Here is a 6,188-nt window from a genome sequence, read left to right on the forward strand (position 1 = left end):
CTAGGCAAAGCAACCCAGTAAAGGGAAAGAGTCCCAAAAGCAGGCAACAGAGTCAGAGACAGTCCCTGCTTTCACTGCTAGAAGTCCCAGAAGAAGACCAAGCTACACAACTGTTACACATGTGCAGAGGACCTGGGTCAGTCCATGCTCCCGTGTTGGCGGTTCAGTCTCTGTGGGATGGTATGAGACCCTGATTAGTTGATTCTGTGGGGTTTTTGTAGTGTCCTCAACCCTTCTGGCTCCTTCATCCCTTCCTTCCCCCTCCCTCTCCTGAATGATTCCCCAAGCTTCACTTAATATCACTTTTTTCTTTCCTTTAAAAAATTTGTAATAGCCCAACACAGTTGCAGGTTCTCCTCTCTCCTACCCTCCCAGGCCCTCTCTCCACTTTCCCTCTCTGCTCCCCACCCCCATCCGCTCCTTTTTAGTTTCTCTTCAGAAAAGGGCAGGCCTTCCATGGATATCAGCCAAACATGGCATAATACATTGCAGTAACACCTTTCAACACTTCACAAACCTGCCTTCACCTTGGAACCTTCAGCTATGTTCTCAGGTTTTTTTATCATTTGGGCTCCTTTGTCATCATTTAAAATGTTTATTGCAATTACTATGCAAGGTATCAGAGATCTCATTAGGGCATTTTTGAGCAAAGTGCATTTTAGTGCTTCTCCTCCCCCTCATCTCTTCTCTAATTTGAACCCCTCCTTTTATCTTCTCCCAAGTCTCTTTTCTTCTTTGCTGTCCCGTGTCCCTTCGTTGATCCCTCATGCTTTCTCATCACCTGTTTTTGTCCTTTCTTGATCTTCTTCCGAGTTTCTTAGGCTTTACCTAACAAAGACTCATTTACACAGACACAGAAACACACGCACGCATATCTTTGCCTTTAGTTTTGTTATCTTATTTTCACACCACTAACAACAGGATACCAGATATCAGAAAGATTAAGCAACTTGCCGAGATCATACAGTTAAGTACAGATGCAACTATGATCAAAACTCTCTTCATTCATTCGAAGACTACTGCAGTCTTGCCTCTATGTCTATATTTTTCTAACCTACTTAGAAAATTAAGGTTTGCTTTCTGTTTTCTTGAAAAAAGAGAAGTGATTTGCCTTAGGTATAAGAAGTAGTCTTTATACTCACCTGACAAGGAAGATACAATGATCGAGAAGGTGGTCTTCCCAGGGCTAAACTCACCCATTTCCCTCCAGATGTGCTGACCTCTGTGATTTCTCCATGTGGGAAATTTGACTGCATAATTCCTGGTAGTGGAGGGACTGGGATTGGCACTCCTCCCAGTTTAAAAAGAAAGAGCAGTCTTCCTTCATAAAACAAGCAACTTTTTAATAAAAGAATATAGGCTATAATTATAAGCCTCCATTGACAAAAGACAGTATATTCACAAAACAGAGTAAAATTCATCCTTAGAAGAGAAGAAACTTTCAATGACATTAATGTATCCTGACAAGATTATGCTAAGTGAAATAAGCTAATCACAGAAAGACAAATACTGCATCATTCTATTTCCATGAATTACCTAAAATAGTTATATTATAAGAATAATGGAGTAAAAGGTCAGGGAATACACGAATCTACCAGTCAACAAACTTTTCAATCAGGTAAGAAGAATACACTACATGGTCAGTTTTTTTTTTAACACAAAAACGTTTATTTTAATAGTATTAATTTAATCAAAATAGTTTTGATTTATTACAGGAAGCTTATCCAAATGTAGTTAGATATAACTGGCAACCAGCAGAGATACAAGGGCAACTTTGATCAGTAGGGAGAAGAGAGCAAATTTGCGTGCTTTGAGGCATTTGAACTCAAAAGTTATCTAAAACAAATGATCTAATTTTACACTTTGGATCCCAGAAGACTAAGAAATTTCCCAGAAACACACAGGAAATAGCAGTTGTCTTAAATGAAATTTGGTGTCTTTACATCATTGACTCCACTTAGTTTAAATAAAACAAAATTTAAAAACAAAAAACCTTTCTACTTGGGAAGGAAAGGACTCATTTATTTAGATTATTAAAGGCACGGAAACAACTATTGTCCATATTAAGGAAAAGACACTCTTCGCCAGCATTCCAAGACTCTTTTTTATAAACTTTGCAAAGAGGTTTCAGACATCCACTAAGATCTGGGTGGTTAAATGATTGGTTATGGAACCCTGGAGTCATGTGATCAAGCAGGGCATGATCAAAAGGAACAAACAACAATAACTTTAAAGTTTAATGAGCTCCAAAGCTAGTAGTTTCTCCTTGCCTCAATATTCCCAAATGTGAGACTGGGCTAACAACATTTACTTTACTGCATTATCTTGAAGTTTATATAGTGAGTTCACTGAATAGAGATATACAGCCTATATATGAGTGTAAGCTATTAAAGCTACTTTCATATGAAAATATGTACTATCGGAAGCAGAAATGTAACTTTAACAGGGGTAAGAGCATAGAGAAGTCTCGGTGAGCCCTGGCAAGTAGAGCAACTTCTAATCATAGTAATTATCACTTAGTTTAGAAAACAGAATCAGACCTACAAGTGCTGCCTTTATAAGGCCTGACCAAGCCTATTACAGTCTAAACACAGCCAAGATTGCAAACAATTTATGTCTGCGTTCATCACTGCAACTATAAATCACTTATATTACATGCTCTAGAGAAAAATATAGCCCTGATCATTAGAGATTTATTGAATGATAAATTAGAAGGGACTTTAAAGGTCATAAATTCTAACCCTATTGTATTACAAATAAGCATAGGTTTGACAGAAAGGAAGTGATTTTCTAAAAATCACTTAATTAATCTCCCACCACAGCCTGAGGTATGAACCAGGTCTACTGGAACCTAGTCCTTTAAATTTCCAGTCATGGTCTTTCTCCATACAAGAATTCTCTCTCATTTTCAAAACACATAATAAAATGATATAGAAAGTTAGGCTCAAACCAACCAATATTTAAAGTGAACATATACTATGCCCAACAGGAAATATAAAATTAAGAAAATGCTCTGCTTTTGCTAGTGGAATTCAAGCAAGAATAATAAGGAACATTATATTGAGTGATCACAGATGACTATGACAAAGCAATAAATAAAAATCAAGAAAGGTACAAACAACATATTCCATCACACCCACATCAAAAGAGAAAAATATTAAAATGGGTTAAGATGGTCAAGAATGACTTTTGTTTTGCTAAAACAAAACATCACCAGTACCATTTTGTTTAAAATATACCAGCCTGTGGACTACTTAGGTTAAAATAATACATAACTGATACATGCATTCATGCATACATACATACATACATACATACATACATACATCTCATCACATCTACAGAGCTGTAGGTACATAAGTTAGGCCCATTTGTTCTTATAATATTTCTGAGCTCTCTTATTTATTTTGTTAATTTATTCTCTTATTTTCTTTTAATGTATTCAAAGTCTAACAAGCAAATACCCATTCCCTTATAAGAAAATATCCTTTATAAGAATAAGAACTCTCACATATACAGCAGAGGACTGACAGGCCTGGCCTCAGTGAGAGAAGATGCACCTAACACTCAAGAGGCTGGAGGCCCCAGGGAGTGGAGAGTGGGGAGGTCTGGCAGGGTGGAGTGGGGGTGGGGCATTTTCTTGGAGAAGGGGGTAAGGGGGAAGAGGAGTGAGATGAGGAACTATTGGTGGGCATACCAGGAAGGGGATAATGACTGGACTGTAAAAAGGGATTAAAGATAATTTTAAAAAATAATAAGAGCTCTATAAATTTTATTAACTGAACTTGTGCCAAGTAAAATAATTAAGTTATTTGTATCAGAATCATATGTCTAGGGCTAGGAATTATGGCTCTGTGGTAAGAACACTTACTATACAAGCATCAAAACCCTTGTTCAAATCCCCTGCATCCATGTAAAAGCCCAGGCATAGCCACTAACACCTATAACCCCAGCACTGGGGCTATGCTTGCTGACTGGTCAAATCAGTTGAAAAAGGACATCTCCAGGTTAAGTGAAAGACTCTGTCTTAAGAGAATAAAGAGGAGTGATAAAAAGAAAGATACCTGGTATCCTCATCGGGCCCCCATGCATCACCACACAGCATATGTATCCAGAAAATACACACGTACCCAGATACACATACATACATACATACATACATACATACATACATACACACACATATATACACATACACAATCACACACAGAGACAGAGACAGAGACAGAGACAGAGAGGCTGCTGATAAGATTACTGGCATTGGTAAGAGCCTGGGTTCAATAGCCAGTACACATACACACACATAAAAATCACATGATTATGCTTTTGCTCCATCACCTCTCCTGCACACAGTTAAAAATGTCAATATCTAATACAGGCAGGAAAAGCCTGCCTTCAGAAACAAGAGTTTGCAAGTAAACTGAAAGAGAAAGAGAAGCCAGATATGGGATCACAGAGCACCAAATGCCTGCTATATGTAAAGAAGGAATTGAAAAAGAACTGGGGTTGCCTTACAATTGCTAAGTTGAGGAATAAAAAACTATGCTATTTACCCGACAATGTGACACTTACTCACTTGTGCATGTAACTGTTAGGTTAGATTGTAATTGCACAACCATCATGGAAATGAATAACTTCTCAGCATGCTATATTTGTAAGATCACACTTCTCATATAGTATTTTAGAAATTCATAAGCTTCCCTTTTTGCAGTAATCTAGGATGAAATGCCAGCTTTGAACAAAAATCTATGACACTGTTGAAGTTAATTTTCTTTCTAACTCAGATAAGCAAAATCTCACAATTTTATGATCAGAACTAGTTTGTACATTTAATATTCATTTAGTATATCTTTATTCATATGTTAAGACATGAAAAAACATTTAAAAAATGTTACTTCTTGAAAAACAAAATTTAAGAGCAAACTCTGAGTAATTCTCAATCAGCAATCAACACTTGACACAGACTAGCAGTTTCTGAGGATTCACTACTTACCTAGAGAAAGGAGGACAATGGAAGAGGGAGAAGAATCTGGAGATGCTCTGAAAAATGGTTATCTACGTATGGAGTAGACACATTTTATATCTTTGAATTTCCTTTATTTTCTTTTTGATTTCCCCCTCTTTTGTTAGTAGACTTCCTTTGGAAAGTTCCAGTCAGCTTCTACTATATAAAAATAAACTGGAGGAAGGTGTTTATTTTATTAGCTCTCGGACCACACATAAAGAAAAAGTGGCCAGCCTCTAGGGAATCTTGCTGGCAGACAAGAATGAGGGTCTCCATAACACAACAAAAATTGAGAGGTGTCAGGTTGCTGTTGCATCGGGAAAGCCTTTCTTTATTCATTTCTGACATATTTGTTTTTTCTGTTTGATTCTCAACAGTAATTTTGTTAAAAGGATAAACACCCCTTAAAGTTTAAGTATCCAAGACTCTAAAAGTATTGCTCTCCAGAAGTACATATGTAAAACTAGTGACCAAAACCAATAAGTACTATTTATGAGTCTTGGGGTCTAGTTGAAGCTCTGTTAAGCCATTCTTCTTTCAAAGAACACTGTGTCCTAAGCCATTTCAGAAAAGTTTGTTTAATATTCTAACTCCTAATCCTAGCGAACTAAATCCTTGGATGAAAATTTCCAAATCATTCCTTCTTTGAAGTTTACAGTTAAATCTTTATGAAAGGAAACACAATTTCATATAAAGAAACATTTTATAATGTTATGCTTATCTTTAGGTGTAGAGGCTGAATGCATACATCAGCAAACATCTGCGACCACTCATGGTCCGTATTCCAAGTCTCCCTCCCCTTGGGAATGTAAAAAAGAATAAAGGGGAAACAACGAACCATGGAAGCCAATGGCCAGCCCTAAATCTGTCAGTATAGCTTTGATGTCCCATCACACTCTGGATCTGTATTTAAGGCTGCTAAATTCCCATGACCCTTCCAGATTGCTTCTGAGGGTCACTAACTCCTTTTTTTTAATCTTATGATTTCAGCTTGAACGTACTCTGACACTACAACGTAAGGACAGTGGCCACAGTAAGAAGGAAACTTTGTGAAAGGTGCTGTGGGGCCAAAAAGAGGTATGACTCCCTTTTCAAAACCCAGTTTGCTCATTGTGCAATTTTCTTTTTTTTTTTTTTTTTTTTTTTTTTTTTTTTTTTTTTTTTTTTTTTTTTTTTTTTTTTT

The 6,188-nt window shown here is 36.8% G+C and overlaps 1 non-coding gene across 1 annotated transcript; it reads left to right on the plus strand.

Annotated features, from left to right (window-relative positions):
* The first annotated feature begins 1,134 nt into the window (after window positions 1-1,134).
* LOC116889467 lies at window positions 1,135-1,296 on the plus strand. Its single transcript, XR_004386419.1, has one exon. It is a non-coding gene; the product is annotated as a U1 spliceosomal RNA (small nuclear RNA).
* Window positions 1,297-6,188: the final 4,892 nt, after the last annotated feature.

Source organism: Rattus rattus, chromosome X (genome assembly GCF_011064425.1).
Source record: "Rattus rattus isolate New Zealand chromosome X, Rrattus_CSIRO_v1, whole genome shotgun sequence".
Classification (NCBI taxonomy): domain Eukaryota; kingdom Metazoa; phylum Chordata; class Mammalia; order Rodentia; family Muridae; genus Rattus; species Rattus rattus.